Consider the following 18,432-nt stretch of genomic DNA (forward strand, 5'->3'; position numbering starts at 1 on the left):
GGTTCAGTTAGGGCCACATGCAGGTTGCAGCTTGTGCATATTGACGTTTGTGGGCCCATTCAAACTCCGTCCTTGGGCAATTACCTGTACTTCGTGACTTTCATTGATGATTACTCCAGGCATGCATGGGTATTTCCGCTTAAAGCGAAGTCCGAAGTTTTTATGTGCTTCAAACAATTTTTGGCTATGGTTGAAAATGTCTCAAAATGTACTATGGGCACCCTCCGTTCCGATCGAGGGGGGGAGTATATGTCTCATGAATTTAATGCATTTCTGGCTAGTCGTGGGATAAAACACCAATGTACAGTGCCTTATACACCTCAGCAAAATGGTGTTGCTGAGAGGAAAAACAGGTCACTAACGGAAATGGCACGATGTATGGTCAAAAGTCAAGCTTTGCCGCATTCTTTTTGGCTTGAGGCCATCATGTGTGCCACTTATGTACTTAACAGGTGTCCTACGAAAGCTTTGCAGTCTATTACTCCATATGAAGCATGGCATGATAGAAAACCTTCTATTGAGCACATGCGTGTTTTTGGCTGTTTGGCATATGCTTTGGTGCCACAAGTGCAGCGCAGAAAATTGGATGATAAGGCTGTCAAATGTATTTTTGTTGGTTATAGTGCTGAAAGCAAAGGTTACAGGTTGTATCATCCGCAAACAAAACGTATTCTGGTTTCACGGGATGTAGTGTTTGTGGAAGACTCTGTTCAGCCCTTGCTGTCATGTACTAGAGACAGTAATGTAAGCTCACAGGACATTTATGACACTTTGTTGCCTCTTTTCAGTGGTGGAAATACGAATGTAAGTTCCAATGAGGCAAATGTACAGCCTATGGGGGTTTCTGAAAATGTTTTAGAACAGCCTATTACTGATGCAGATGTACATGATGTACTTGATGAGGATAGGGCTGAAAATGAGCAGGCTAGAGGTATGCCAAAATGGCTGGTGCACACTTTGCGTGACAGTAAATTGGATGCACCTTTACCTAGTCGTACTCGTTCAGGCTCTCGCCATGCATCTTATGCATCAGATTGTTATGCTTTGGCTGTGTCTAGTTTACATGATGTTGAGGAGCCTCTGTCTTTTGATGAAGCACAGAATTCACAAAATTGGATTGCTGCCATGAAATGAGAATATGATGCACTTATAGAGAATGACACATGGACTTTATGTGATTTGCCTCCTAGCAAAAAGGCCATTGGTACGAAGTGGGTTTACAAGTTGAAACGCAAGCCGGATGGTGAGATCGATCGCCATAAGGCTCGACTTGTTGCAAAGGGTTATGCACAACAAAAAGGCATAGATTATGAATGACTACTGTGCGTTTTCTATGTGCATTGGCAGCTCATTTTGGTTGGGATGTACATCAATCAGACATTGTTACTGCTTTCTTGAATGGTGACATATTTGAGGAAGTTTATGTAACGCAGCCTCGCGGTTTTGTCATAAAAGGACAAGAGGACAAAGTGTGCAAATGTAAGAAGGCTTTGTATGGGTTGAAGCAATCTCCTCGTGCTTGGTATGAGAAAGCTGACACTCATTTGGTTAAACGAGGCTTTCGTAACAGTCCAACAGAAAGCACATTGTATGTAAAGCGTGAGGATGATGTATTTCTCATTGTGGTTCTTTATGTTGATGATTTGCTGATCACTGGACCAAATGAGAGACATATTGCTGAATTTAAGGCTGATTTGAATGCTACTTTCAAGATGAAAGATTTGGGGCTGTTGCATCATTACTTGGGTATACAGTTTAAGCAGTGTGATGGTGGTATTGCCTTGTGTCAGAAAAGTTACATAGAGACATTGCTATGTAAGTTTGGACTTGAGGATTGCAAACCTATTGCCACTCCCATGGAAACAGGTTTGAAGTTGAGTCTACATGATGCTGGCGATCCTGTTGATGTCACTCTTTACCAAACTGCTGTTGGCTGCCTCATTTATGTATGCAACACAAGGCCAGATATTCAGTTTGCAGTCTCGCAGGTCAGCAGATTTATGCATAGCCCAGGGTCTAAGCATTGGCAGGCTGTCAAGAGGATTTTCCGCTACCTTAGTGGCACTTTACATCTTGGCTTGTTTTATCCCAAGGGGGGATCATTGCCGCCAGACTTACATGCTTTTTCGGACTCAGATTGGGCTGGTTGTTTTGACACGCGAGTGTCCACAAGTGGTTTTTTTTTCATGCTTGGCAGTTCATGTATATCATGGTTGAGCAAGAAGCAACCTACTGTGGCCACTTCGAGTTGTGAGGCTGAGTACAGGGCAGTCTTCACAGCTACGGTTGAGTGTGTATGGCTCAGACGCCTTATGGCTGACTTGGGTGTAGGACAGGACACTGCCAACACTATCTACACTGACAGTCAGAGCGCATTGGCAGTTGCGAGGAACCCAGTTTTTCATGCTCGCACAAAGCACATTGAGGTGCATTACCACTATGTCAGGGAGAGGCTCTCAGCAGGAGAGATCAGCTTGGCTTATGTGCCAACACAGGACAACCTTGCAGATCTTTTCACAAAGGCATTGTCTCGTGAGAAGCTTGAAGCTTTCCGCAAAGCTTTGGGCTTACTCCCCTTTGTGGACTGATCCTGTCCTCAGGGCATGGCACTTCCCTTTACTCATGTGCCAGCTCTCGTTCATCGCATCACTCCAGGGGGGATTTGTTACCATATACATGTGGTAGTGATGTGTGTGAACACACTAGGACCGCCGGGGCATTTTTTCCCTCTTTAGGAGGTTTTTTCCCCCGTGCATTGTATATACGCCCATCACTCTAGGGCTATCTATCTTTCCATTGCACACTAAGTAACACACTCTCTATTGTGTGCCTTGAGCTTCCTTCGTCTTCTCCAAGCTGTGTGTGTTTCTCTGCAACCCTAATTCCAACATCCACTACATGCCCCATGTTTGATCTATACAATCCAATTATACTCAACTAGATACTCTCCCATTTTCTTGAAAGAATGTCTAATGGATGGAGTAGTCCTCACATCTTAGCCTTTTAGCCTTATTAATCTAGTATTTTATTATAATTAACCAATATTTTAGAACGTCCTTATACATTCTAGATCAATAAAACTACGTCTTAACAAGATTATGAGTCTTGTTTACACTTGGGTCCCCCACACTTGGAATATCATGACACTCATAGAGTATCTGGTGCCTAATGTCTTCATCTTTTGGGACACATACTCTACCTTTGTAGAGTAAATAGCCATAATCTATGGCAAAATTCTTTCACTTGAATCCCTTTAAGGCACTCTTCGATGCTTCATTCTCATTGGAAACCTCTTGTTCTGAATCCCCTTTTTGAATGGTTTTCCATATCTTGGAAGCATATGGATATTATCTTCAAGGTGGCCATTTGTTCCCTGTTCATCCACATATCAATGTCTTGGAACATACAAACGATCATAAGAATACCCCCTTCTTTGTCAGAGACCCATGAGTTCTCTCTTTGTAAAGATCCTCCCCAATGGAGCCATGCTAGACACCCAAAATGTCCACGGCACACCACCGATTGCCATTCCTCTATGCTTTAGGGATAGAGATGTGTAAGAAGCATAGTATCACAAAACAAGCAAAAAAAACATAACAATTATAAGATCAAAGTACCACAAACAACTCAAAACAAAGTGGAAATAATAGTCACCATATGAATCACTTAAAATTATCTATGTGTAAAGGAAGATTGGAGCTTCGGAGATGGAGATGAAACTCCTTGTGCATGTAAACATGATTCAAACTTCCTTTAGTGTCTTCTTGGTTCTAGAAAGTGTAAAATTTTTCACTCTTTTGTTCCAATATGACAAGAATTGGTTTTTTTATGAGTCTTTTCTTCTCCTGCTCTGTTGCATTATAATATAGCTACCCTTGGCTATGGATATTGGGATCCAATATTTTTGCTCGCTTAATGTGGCATAGGTGGTAATGGTTTCAATGGATGTGCTAGGGTGTCTAGACTAGGTGGACTCCGTTGCTTGAGGAAGATGACACATGAAAGATGTACGTGAAGAGGATAGGAGGGAGAAGAAGGTGGTGGAATGAGGAGAGAGGTGGAAATATGAGGGAAAAGAAGGCTGGGAGAAGATTCAAAAGAAAGGTGGGAGTAGGAGGGAAAAGAAGGCCGTGAGAAGATTCAAAAACACTTTTGGACGGTGAAAGAGAACTTTTAGAGGTAAAATAACCACTTGATGGAAAGTTACCTTAGATTTTTATTTTATTTTTAATCTTTTAAAAAATTCAAAAGCAACTTTTAAAATGAAGGTTTTGTAATGGAAGCCCTCCTCTCATTGGCCTACAGTTCTCTCTCTCTCTCTCTCTCTCTCTCTCTCTCTCTCTCTCTCTCTCTCTCTCCGTTAAAAGGCAAAAAAGAGACCTCAAACTTCCCCTAATGTATTGAATACCATAAACTTACTCTTTTATTAATTAGCTCGTGTGCAAGACCTTTGCACAAACCTTGGAGGCTTATGAAGCTGACCTGGGGCTACATCATACTTGCTAAATTAGAACCTACTAAATTAGGATAGACTTTGTTAAAAATAAAAGTCACCCTTTGGGCTTTAAAACTTTCACCTCCTGTGCAAAACCTTAGCACAATGCTTTGGAGGTGCCACCAGGTTGCTCCCAAAACCTGCTAAATTAGATAATTTGTGGCAAGTTAGAACTTCACCCTAAGGATTCCCAAACATCATACTTGGAGTCTAAAGAGTTATCCTAATGACTTCAGCTTAGCATAGTTACTTTCTATTTTTAGACTCCTATTATTTCTATCGATCATCTCCTTTGTCTTGTACCTTTGATCAAGGCTACTTGGGATACATTTATCCTTCCTTGGCATGTGCCTATGACCGAGATAACTAGCTAGCAATTACTCTTGCTCTTTTATGGACTTTCCTCTTTTGGTCCCAAGCCTTGATCGGTTGGTCCATCAACACTTAATCAATTTCTCTTATTCTCTTTTTATTTTCCCTGGACTTAAGTGGCCAAATTAAGTTGGGAAAATGATTTTAGAAGGTTAGAAATTAATATTCATGACAAAATTATATTCTGTTTAATTATGCATCACTAAATTTTGAAATGCAATTTGATTTATGAAATTTATGCAAGATTGGACACCTAAAATATGTGCAACTTCTTAGCGTTAATCTATAGATTCAATTTGAATCACAACTTTGCACTAAAAAACATCAATTATTTAAACCAACCTTTAAAACCCTAAAAATTGTCTCCTTATCACATTTTTAGAAGTATAATTTTTTGCTTACTACATGTAGCTTCAAATCTTACAAAGAACATGGTTACTTCATGTTTACTCTCATGCGTGAAACTTGAGTATTGGTCCCACATAGCTTGATATAAACTAATATAACTTTGAAGCAACTTTTTATTGAGTAAAACTTATATTAACATGTAGAGCTAGTGTATATAAACTTATTCCAAATTTTTTTGAAGCGTTGGTATTTTGCTATAAGCTTATTGTAAATATTCTATAAAATCATCGAAGGCAATTTTGTGCAAGCAGGCTTTATGAGAATGTTTGGAATCGACCAACATGCATATGCTAATACACGGCTAGGATCTTAAGCAGAATTGGACGGCATACACATTTTTTTTCCATTTATTATTTTTGAATATGTGCATTTTTATTGGCTTGCGCTTGTTGTACAGTGTGTAATCGGGCTTTACGTGAGTTGCAAATTGCATTTTAATCAACTTAGATATGCCGCTAGCAGTCACCGTCATTTATGCATTTTGGAGGATGGGCCACACTTTTTAGAGAGCTTGTATATATGTGAAATGCAACAATGTGAAAGAGGTTAGTTCACTTTGGAGTTAGGGTTGAGAGTAGAGAGCTCAAGCAAGTTTGGCTATGGTGGCGATAGAGATGGAGCTCTTCTATATTCGACATGGGCTATGTGCTAATGAAGATGAGTCTCTTCCTCCTCACTCTTGTCTCTCTCATTATCTAATCATGCTAATTGATTCTTAATTGTGTGTGTGCGTAGGTTAAGTAATTAATGTCTCTCTTTGAGATTCTATATTCTTTCTGATGTATGAGTGCTTAATTGAATTTGTGTGTGCATGCATGCTAGAAGCATTTTTCTATGTGTGATCACCATTAACGTGTAGATTAAGAGGTTTTTTTATCGAATTATTTCCTTTGAGTGAATTCGTGTATATGCTAGTGTAGATTAGCAGTGATTTGGTTAATTAGTGTGCACGTTGATTAGTAGCCACACTCATGTGTGATTGATTGGATTAGGTTTCATAGATTGGATCCAAACTTCAACTAGAGAGTGATTAGTGTTAAGATATCTTGATTCTTCTCTTATTCCTCTCTCTATCGGAGTCCCCTCTCTCCTTAATCCTTCAGTCAGCTCTCACATGTACTATGTATGTGTGATGTTTTCATGTCTAGTCAAGTAGTTACTATTTTGAATTGACAATTATGTTGGTTTAGTTGTGCTATGATGACCTCACCCTCTCAACATTGTTGTTGTTGTCGAAGACAATACACTTCACATAGAGGAGCTAATTGGGTTATGGAGATTGTGTAACTAGAACTAATTTCTCTTTAATTTCCTTTGTTTTGTGAATGTGTGTGCAGATTTGGAGTGCAATTGAGTGAAATACATTATGTGAGTATTAAATCTTATGTGCCTTATGCATAAACATTTCTATTACATAATTTTTGTTTGTTTTTTTTCAAAATTTACCTAATGAACACTCAGTTTCTCACCAATTAGAGATGTTAGTTAAGCATTAATCCATTAAAATTTTGTTTGCACATGGTTTAATTCTTAATTAGAGGCTTGGTATAGAAGATTATGTGTTCAATTTGATAAAATTTAATGTTGATCTTGTGAATTTCTATTGTGTATTTTATGAAAGAAACGGCTTTGGAATCGGTTTTGTGCACATTTGTGTATCCTTCATTTGGCGGTTGGAATCCGACACGTTTCTCGTGCAAATGTGAGTGCACAAATATTTTTATGTGTAGAAACTTGTGCGTTGATTTGGAAGCTTAATTATGTAAGAAATTTTGGTTATTCTTATGTGCAATTAAAGGTGTTTATGTGTAAGCAATGTCTTTGATGCGAAGTCAGTTAATGATTGTGTGCTTAAGAATGATAGTGTAAGTAATTGTCAAGTGGTTTATGATTATAAAATCATGCCAAAATGTTTTTAGCATTGTGTGTATAATGATTTGATGTAAGATTTTTAAGTGTTTAGTATTGTAAATTAAGCTTAGAATGTTGGTTATTTTTAAAAAAAATCAATGAATTTTTAACTATTTTGAGTTATTTTTTCAAAATTATTTTCTATTTATTTGTCGCAAATTTCAATTACTTTGCCTAAAAATTATGGAGTGCAAGACCGTAAGTGCCCATCACGAGTCCGACATCGTTCACAAAAAGTTTAACTATGGTAAACCATTTATCAAGCTTTTGATTGATGTTGGGATAATTGTTTTGTATATCAAGGCTTCTTGGACATTTTTTAAAAACTAAAAGTAAAAACAACAAACACAAACACTAAACTTCTCTCTCTCTCTCTCTCTCTCTCTCTCTCTCTCTCTACCCCCCTACTCATGCAGCACTGAATTGGCTCGCTTTGAGTCATGTCGCATCCTACACATACAAATTCTCTCTCGTTTTCTCTTTCTCGCATTGATATTGTTGCTTGTTTTTAGCCGATGACACCACACACACCAAACATAACCTCTTCCTTACTGGACCTCGTGTACTAGAAATGGGTCTCTCTCTCTCTCTCTCTCTCTCTCTCTCTCTCTCTCTCTCTCTCTCTACTTTGTCAATGCCAGTAGCCATGTCCACAATTCTCTATCTTTACTTCTCGCACACTAGCTACTCTAATTGCAAGACACACACACACTAATACTCAAAGCTCACATGCTCTCCAATCACACAAAATTTTTCTCTCTCTCTCTCTCTCTCTCTCTCTCTCTCTCTCTCTCTCTCTCTCTCTCTCTCTCTGTGTGTGTGTGTGTGTGTGTGTGTGTGTGTGTGTGTGTGTGTGTGTGTGTGTGTGTGTGTGTGTGCATGCGTGTGCGCGTGCACCCTTGTGGGCACCTAGCAGGAGAAAATAGAAAAAACGGAAAAATATTAAATAATAAAATGTAAAAAAAGAAGAGAATAAAAATCCAAAAACCTAGAAAAAAACCAAAAAACCAAAAAACGCAAAAAATTGAAAATGAGAAAAAAAAAATCCATGAAATCAAACAAGAACAGCAAACTAGATTGAGAGCACCTTCCTATACATGGTGAGAAGCCATTAGCATTAGAGTAGTGACTTCATAGCAAAATACACTTCTTGGAACACAAAGAAGCACCATGACCCAACCAAACACAAGAAACGAGTATCAAGGCCTACCTTGCTACTATGCTATGATAGTTGAAAATAGTTAAATTCAAATTGAGACCATAGATCCTTCTCCTCCTATGTGGCTGAGTGTCAGAGCATACATGCACCCTACATTGCGAGGCCATCTCATAGAGGGATCAGGAGCATCATGTAGGGTTGGCCCCACCCTCATACCATTAGAGATCATTTGGTGATTTTATGCTCTTATATGGTGTTCAAACATCTTGTTTTTCCTGAGAATAAGTGAAACCAAAATGTACATTGATGTGGATAGCTATCTATATAGACGAGAGACTAGAGTAGCAAGTTACTCACTTGAATCAGATTTTGATAGAGCCTACGGAGTTGTACAATTGAGAGTGTACTGGAGTGCTTATAGCATCTATAGATTGATTTTTGACTTGCGCTATATTCCTTTCTTGAGCATAACGACTGAGATGATAATCCCTAGTGCCGAATCTTTTCCACCACTGCAAACACAAATTAGATCACCTTCTAGATTCCCATCACCTAAAACCTAGTTTCTCATCACAGACCTTAGACCATACTGACTCTAGAATGATGCAAACAACAAAGAGTACCAACCAGTTAGATCTCTTATGCTTGGGCTACAACACGAGCTACAAAGCCTAAAGAGGCCCACCAACTTAAAAAGCATTCATACACACCCCTTGAGTAGCTTAGAGACACAATTTAACCTTTGACTACACCATATATAGAGACCACATGACCCATCGTGAGAGCACTAGACACTAAGCAAGCTCTAGACCACATAATATAGACATGAGTGCTACTCATAGAGACCACATGACCTAGACATTGAGCAAAATCTAGAACAAATAATATAGACATGAGTGCTACTCATAGGCCACCGCCTATAGAGACATCAACATAGGTTGAGTCTATAGATAGCACCATGAGCAAGCCACAATATCCTCATGAGCAGGTTCTAAAATTCATAGGCTAGGATATGAGAGGTTTGGCTTGCTATGTTGATTTTCATGGCCATTATTATTTGAGACTAGCACTGGTACATTACCCAATGATTATTATTTGTTAGATAGTGAAAGTACATTTCAATCAAGCTAGTGCCATTGTTGTTGATTATCTTTGGAAGGACTATAGCTCTCATCCGAGCACTATTTTACAAGATATTGTGAGAGCACATCATGACCATTGCTTAGATGCCCAAATCCATCCTAGGTTAGTGGAGTTGCATAGACTAGCAAAGACTTTGATATAGGACCACATGATTTTTTGTGTCATCCATGAGCATTTTAGTATACCTTGTAGGAGATCCTTGAAATAGGATTTATAGGGATATGATTGATGTTACATGTTCTCTTATGATTGGATTTCCCTCATCTCCATGACATGGATAGGATCCTATCATAACAACCACACATAGTTCACATATAGTCTAAACAAGCATCTTCTAGAGAGACATCCCCTATTGGGTCAACTCCCTGATCTCCACCACCATAGAGACATATTTTGCCACAAAGTGTTGTAGATTCATTGAGATCCAAAGTGATGGAGATGAATGCCCATATTGACAATAAAATGAGTGTACCCAAGAGCACTATAGTAGAGCCTAGAGTGATCATTGCTACTTGCTAATGGCTTTAAAAAAATTAAATTCACGTGACCTGCATAGCATAGTGGAGAGAAAATCTACCTACATAATGCAAGGAGAAAGTTTAAAAAAGAAGAAATTTACAAATGTGACAATGCACACTCGACCAGTTCTTTATATGAACATGAAAAGTCTTTTGACTTTCCATTTCCATGGAACTTTTCATTTCCTAAACGTACCCCTCACTTATGGATTTGAGGTCTTTGGAAAGGTTTTCTATTTTTCCAAGATTGGGGGGCTCTAATTTCTCTAGAGAGAATGACTAGTTTAGTGAGATAGCTCTTGCGCTAGAGATGACTATTGTGCCACTAGAGATGGATAGAGTGCTAGACTCTACACATATTGATGATTCTAGTGCACCTATTTTAAATAGAGATACCCAATTTGAGCTTATACTTGAGGAGATTGATCATGTATATGACCACAAGAGTGATATCCCAATGATTGAGCCATTAGAAATAGACATACCAATAGACACAATATAGGTAGATATTGCTACCTCTAAGATGTCTACTAATGGGCATTCATGATCGGATTTCACCAATGATTGAGCATGTAGATTCTACATGAGAGACAAAGACATATGAGGTACCTTAAGACCATGACGAGATTCATCGATGATTGAGCACATAGATTCTTACATGAGACACACAGACATATGAGGTACCTTAAGACCATGAATGTCAGTCCTCTAGAGTAGAGGGCATATCCAAGGATTCAGAGCGTCCTTTGCCTAAATTGACTTCCAATGTCGTACTTGAGACCTCACAAGATCATATAGATGTCAAATTTATTCAACCCACATAACCTATAGAGCTATCATTGACACATAAGGGTTCTATAGACCTAATAGATGAGACATTATGAAAAATATGAAACTATTGGCTCCCTTTGTAGCATAGCTCCAATGGATCAACAAAATTATCAATTCTCGGATGGTAGGGACCCGGCTAGGGCATGAAAGCATCACACATGGGAGAGTGTGTGAGAGTAATGAAATAGAAATGAGTGGGGAAATCATGAGAGGCCATCTAGATTAGAGAGAAGGCAGAACTAATGAAAGGGATTAGTGTTACACACACGCTAAACCTTATGCAAATCACACAATGCTCTTTGTTGCATTCTCTACTATTCCTTGTAGGCATATCCTAACGAGATCACCCAAGCTCACGGGGTTACGATTAGGCCAATGCATGCAGAATCCTTATCTACACATGCACTACAAGAGGCTATTCACATTAGCGACGCTCACACAGCGACGCTTAAAAAAAAAATTCCCGGCGTCGCTATGAGCGTCACAAATTTACAAAGAAATTTGAGACGCTCATAGCGACGCTCATAGCGACGCCGGCTGGGCTAAAAAAATAACAGAGCGCGCCCAAAAACTCAGATCTCAGATCTGAGTTTTTCGGCGCCCTCAAGCAAGGAGCAGGTAACGCTCTCCCTCTCTCTCTCTCTCTCTCTTTTTCTTCTCCACACACACACACACACACACACACACACACACACACACACACACACACACGAGGAGAGGAAGGAGAGCCAGGTATGCTCCTTCCCTCTCCTCATTCTCATGTTCCCTTCCCCTCTTTCTCTCTCCCTCTCTCTCTCTCTCACACACACACATAGTGTTTTTGAGAGAGAGAGAGAGAGAGAGAGTACAAACATAAACAAAAACTCACACACACATACATAAACAAAGAATGCACACACACATTGAGAGAGGAAAAGAGAGAGAGAGAGAGCATGCATAAACAAAAAACGCACGCATTGAGAGAGGAAAAGAGAGAGAGAACATGCATAAACAAAAAACGCACACATTGAGAGAGGAAAAGAGAGAGAAAACATGCATACGATCCAAAAAAACGCACACACATTGAGAGAGAAACTAATTTAACGTCGTAGGAAACTAATTAAAATTAAAAGACCTAAAGATCTAGCCGACGAGGAGTTGAACTCAAGACCTATTATTCAAGAGGAAAATGGCATAATCAATCTATCATACTTGGCATGGGTGATAGAAAGGTTATACCATTTATCTCTTTTTATTGGCACACACATCCACACACGTGCACACACACAAGAATAAGAGAGTTATAACGTCGTAGGAAACTATCCTAAAAGACGTTAAAGATTAGGTTAGATGTAGACTTACGTTAAATTAGATTTAGGTTTATTTAAGTTAAATTAGATTAGATTTAGGTTTATTTTTAATTAGATTTACGTTTATTTACGCTAGATTTAGATTTACGTTATATTAGATTAGATTTAGGTCTCCATAGACTGCAATGCTTGCATGAAGCGGGTGAAGAAAGCCCTCAATGGAATATAGGGTATTGCTGCCTTCACTCATGGTGGGCTCCGTCGATCCAAAAGTACTGGTGAAATGTCTTCAGAAGATAGGGAAGAAGGTGGATCTTCAGGGCGGCAAGAGTCACTACATCCCCGACACAATGACCATCTAGACAACCTCTAGTCATTCAACAGCAACTTCAAAGTTAGTAACAAGAGCAAGAACGGTCTAAAGGGCCAATTGCTGTCGTCAGATGTGGATGGAGATGAGGCAGCGTCACCGCCGGAAGTTAACTCTCACATCTTTAGTGATGAGAATGCCAACTCTTGCCGAGTTATGTGAAAAATTATGTGTTAAGTCAGTTTTAAGGTTCTTATAATCCCTGTTAGTTTAGTTCTTTGTTTTTAATATAACATAATTTACGTTAGATTTATATTTATGTTATATTAGATTAGACTTAGGTTTATTTAGGTTTACCCACACACACACACACACACACACACAAGAAGAAGAGAGTTTTAACGTCGTAGGAAACTATCCCAAAAGACGTTAAAGATTAGGTTAGATGTAGACTTACGTTAAATTAGATTTAGGTTTATTTTTAGTTAGATTTACGTTTATTTAGATTTACGCTTATTTACGTTAGATCGAATCCACGCAAGAATTACTTACGGTTTAGGGTTTAGAGTTAGACGAACAGTGAAAAGATCTACTGTGAAAAGATGTTAAGATGCTGTGAAGTGCTACAGCTAGAGAAGAGGCAAAGGGGTTTTGTCCACTACATGCAGTATCAAGTAGACGTGGGTCTGTAGATTTCTTGTACCCACAAATATAGGTATTGACCAATAAAGACGAGATTATAACCCGGTGGTTCTGATCTCCGTGCACCTCTAGACCGAGGTGTGCGGGGATTGGACATGACTAGAGAATGTGAGGTAAAGAGAGAGAGAGAGAGAGAGAGAGAGAGAGAGAGAGAGAGAGAGAGAGAGAGAGAGATAAGACGAAGAATGCCAATAGAATATTAAATTTGTTGTCCAGGTTATAAGATTTTTATCCTCATTATGAGTAGTGACGAGGATGTGGGACCGTCCAACCGAAACACCTATCTCTCAACGAGGGTCTTATGTCCTTGTAATCAATGCAAGCATGCTGTGCGACGGACAAGACGTGTTTCTTTGCAGCACGTTCGCGAATTTGGCGAGTTCGATCCATCTATTATAGATCGAGTTGTTGCCAATTATAACTCGTCGGACTCTGACGCTGGCCAACAAGCAGCAATCTTGCAACCCAATAGACGTGTTCGCAGGCGCTTTGGTCAAGCAACATATGTGAGGCCACAAGATGTAGCCTCTGACAGCTCGGGGGATGATCATGCAGAGCACATTCCCAACGAGGCAATGTTTGAGCCCGAGATTGATGAAATGATCGAGACGATCATGGATTCAGAAAGGCTTATCTATGATGATATGAAAAGTGAAGCCGATACTCCATTGTATAATGGAGCACGTATGTCTAGATTGAAAGCACTCCTGGTTCTTCTCAACATGCAGGCAAAGTTTGGATGGAGTGACACTAGCGTCACAACGCTTTTCAGGTAATCTATTACAATTAGATTACTTTAATAAAACTCTAAATGTATAATGATCTGATAGATTTTTACACGACTGTATTGTATTTTTATGTTGTGTAGATTGCTTAAAGAGCACATACTACCAGCTGACAATGTGATGCCAGATTCCCGAGATGAAGCAAGAAAGATTTTGCAAAACTTGGGGATGGATTACAATTCTATCCACGCTTGTCCTAATGACTGCATTCTTTTCAGAGGGGAATACATAGACATGGAGAAGTGTCCGAAATGTGATTCCGAAAGATATCGAATAGATCTCCACGGGACAAAAATTCCACAAAAGGTTTTGCGACATTTTCCTCTGCTTCCTCGCATCAAGCATTTCTTCGAATGTAAGTCCATGGCCGCCCTAGCATCATGGCATGAGGAGAATAAATCTTCGGATGGTGTGCTACGAATTCCTGCAGATTGCGCAGCCTGGAAACATATAGATGGAACATGGTCGGATTTTGCCAGGGAAGCTCGAAATTTGCGCTTAGGCCTGGCTATGGATGGCGTAAATCCATTTGGTCAAAGATCAACATCTTACAGTGTATGGCCCGTTGTCATCGTCAACTACAACATTCCCCCGTGGTTGACTACGAAGAAGGGGCACCTATGGCTAAGCTTGATTGTGCCAGGGCGATATAAAGTGGGGAATATGGATGTGTATCTTCGTCCACTATTGGAAGAACTACAACAATTGTGGATTGGCATAGAGGTGGTGGATATGAGCCGACACACAGGACGACGGAATGCTTTGATCAGAGGCATTCTAATGTGGACCATGCATGACTATCCCGGGCTAACAGAATGCTCAGGTGATCTATTGACACTCCTCACTCAGACACTGTAAATCTTGTTTTTTCCCATAGTTGATCTATTATCATGTGTATACATGCAGGGCTTCAAACAAGCGGATACAGAGCATGTGTCACATGTGGACCTAGACTGAATGCACGTAGGGCGCCCTCACTGAAGAAGCAAATCTACGAAGGTCATCAAGAGTATCTTCCAGAAAATCATGTGTTACACGACGGCTTTTTGGGAAGAGAGCCACCAAGGATGTCTGCACAAGCATGGTTAGAGCAGAAGGAGATGTGCGATGACGGATTGCCTCCAGGGATGAAGAGACTATCTCTATGGTACGAGTTACCATACTGGTCCGACTCATGATCAATCACTTGCTCGATCCAATGCACATATTCAAGAATGTGGGTAATCTACTATGGGACCATCTGACCGGCAAGAAAGATACTTTGGGAGCCAGAGTTGACCTTAGAAATGTGGATCGTATGGAGCAATATTGGCCGCAAACAGCGTCTGATGGATCGATAAAACTCCCTAAAGCACCATGGATTTTCACAGGAGCCCAAGAACGCAAAGTAAAAGAGACCATTCGATCTTTGCGGACCCCCACTGGCGTAATGCACTCGCTCCGAACGTGTTTTACTAAAGAAGGAAAGCTTACCGGTTTGAAGTCACACGATTGGCATAAAATGTGTCAGGTACGTTCATAGTCGCCAAACTAAATGCTGCGGAGCTTGTGTGCATGTTTGAGAAACATTTTCCTACTACCATGCTAACCATTCAGGTGCATCTTCTTGTTCACATAGTTGATGAGGTGGAAATAGCTGGCACAGTTCATTCCAGATGGATGTTCTTCTTAGAACGCTTCATGAAAACGCTTAAGGGATATGTGCGTCAAAAGGCACGTCCGGAGGGTAGCATGGCAAAAGGTTGGTTGGTATCAGAGTCCCTAGTGTACATTGGAGAGTGGCTAGACGGATTTGATAAAGCCCGGGACACGCTATGGCGAACCATAGATGATGAGCGCATATCTGGGATTGTCATGTGCAATCTCGGTGTTGAGAAGAAGATGACGGAAGATCTAGAGGCTAAAATCAACCGATTTTGCATGCTTCACAATCCAGTGATGCAAAAGTGGATTTCACAATATGAGGATGCAAAGCAAGAGCGACAAAGGGCACGAATCGAGTGGAGACGGGGAAGACGGCCACCGATGCACTATCCGACGGTTCTGGAGAGCCTACCAACCTTCATGAGCTTAAGATGGTTGCACAACCAATTGAAAAGCGCACAACAATGCGGTGACGAAGTGACTGAGGAAGAGTGGGAGTACTCTCGGGGTTGCGCGACCAAGGTAAGTTTGCAATGTACGACTAGCAAGTGACTTTGTTTATAAACGTTTGAACGGCCACTCATAATCTTTGTTCGTTGTAGTATAAGTCATACACAGCAGCATGGTGTAAAGGTCGACATTTTAGGGTGGAACGAATAAAAAAAAAGCGTTTTACTCAAGATTGTGGAATCATGGCAAAATTTGAACAGTCTAGTCGACGACGTTCCTCTGATGCAGATCCTGTGGTGGCGGAACTCACTTACTTCGGCACGCTGCAAGAGATTTTGAGGATCGATTACAGAGGATTTTTTGTCGACTTGTTCGACGTGCAATGGTTCAAGATAATCATGGAGGGTCGCAACGCTACTGTGCGTAGAGGAGAGTCTGGTTTTCTTGAGGTGGATTCTACTAAGAAATGGACTGACCTAAGAGACACTTTCGTACTACCCGAGCATTGTGAACAAGTAAGTATGTAAATAGTTAACATCCCCCTTTTACAAGTTATGTGCTTGAAAGCTCTCATGTAAGTTATGTGGCTCTGGCAGGTAATATTTCATCCTACAAACTCTACATCAAATTGGTGGTACGTCATAGAGGTAGCCCCTCGTAGTGCAAGGACGTATGAAGGCTACCATGTGCCAATCACAACGGCATCAATGGAGGAGATAAGAGAAGATGCTCAATCAGAAGCCGCTGCGGTGGTGCCAGACGAGCATCAAGATGCTAATACTCTATATGGGGTGCATGCAGAGGAGCTACAAAATGAAACAGAGGATATGTGTTTAAACGGAGAGCTCTATATAGATATAGGAAGTTATGCTGAGTTATGCGAGGATGAGAGAGAGATCTCTTAAAGCCACAAATATTGTATTTGAACAATTTTGCTCCGTGTTGTAAAAGCTCTGGCTCTCTAAGTACCTTCCATGGTGTATAACGCTCTTTTCTACTCGCGCTCACATCTTTTGATTGAAAATTCTGAGTTTTCGACTTGCCTCTTCTATCACTCAATTCATTGCGTCATTGTATTTATATGCGTCATTACGTCATTGTATTTAATGGTCTTTGCGTCATTGTCTACTCTATTCATTCAATATTAAGTTTAAATATTCGTGTGTTTAATGCAGGTATGGATGATGAGGATTTTCTTTCTTCTTTGTCACCGCAGCAGAGAGAGTGGTACGTGGAGCGTCATCGCTCTGGCGCATCATCGCGCGTTCCTACTCCATCCGCATCTCCCTCTCTTTCGGAGCATTCGGCGCGCTCCGAAGCTTTGGCGTCGACGAGACGAGCTTCACACTCGTTTAGACACCGGCGCTCTAGTGGTGGCGGTGGCGGTTGTTGTGGGGATTCCGCCACCGATGCCTCCACACCGCCTCGTGTTCGACGAGGCTCTTTACCCTCCCCTTCTTTGTCCGCCCCCACACCAACCACAGCATCGCCATCTACGCCAGGTTTTGCACGGCTGACTGTTCCTAGCAGCTACACACCTCTACCTACTCCGCCAGGAGCCACCCCACTCGACACTCCTCGCTTCGGGGCCCAGACGCCGGTGGAGACACCTGACGTCCGTACCCCCATCGACACGCCGCTAGAGACCCCTGCCGAGACACCCAGGTTCACGCGTCACCGGCCAGAGGGCTTGTCTTACTCCGTCGACTTCAGCGGCGGCATCATCATGGATGATGATGGCAAGAAGGTGATCTCGCGCATGCGTGGTCTTTGCTCTCAGCTGTTTAGACACTACATACTAAACAAATGGAGTGAAGTACCAAGTGATTTAAAAAACAGAGTCATCAGCATACTTCATGATGAGTTTCCCGTTCCAACACGGGATCAGCGCTTCAATGAAGACCTGATGAAGATTCGAATGCGCGAATACTGCAAACACAAGCGTTCCGAAGTGCAAAAAGCAATCAAGAATGGGTGGAACAGGCCAGATTGGCTGGCCAAAGAAGATTGGAAGAATGCGAAGAAAGCAGCGCGCGAGAATCCCGACAAGTGGAAGCAACAAAAGGATGCAGCCAGAGCGCGAGTAGAGGCAGGGAGCTCGCACCACTTGGGGAGCGGTGGATGGGCATCATTTGAGGCCGATTTTGTAAGTGTTTTCGCATTGCTCTTTATGTTCGATAGTTTAGGGTTTATGAGTTTTTTAATTCTAACATAATGAAATCTTTGTATGTTTTGACAGTGGTCGATGACAGGATGTGATCCCACACCGTACGAGCGCGAGTACGCAGGCAGGAAGGGCTTAAACGCCCTGATGGACATTCTCAGTTCTCGTGGCGGCATGGTTAGTATTAGGGTTTACTCTTTTCTATTTTTTGTATTGTTTTATAAATGTCGTTATATGTTTATACTTACTGA

The sequence above is a fragment of the Adiantum capillus-veneris genome, chromosome 27, assembly GCF_014529385.1.
Source record: "Adiantum capillus-veneris isolate H3 chromosome 27, ASM1452938v2, whole genome shotgun sequence".
NCBI classification, from domain to species: domain Eukaryota; kingdom Viridiplantae; phylum Streptophyta; class Polypodiopsida; order Polypodiales; family Pteridaceae; genus Adiantum; species Adiantum capillus-veneris.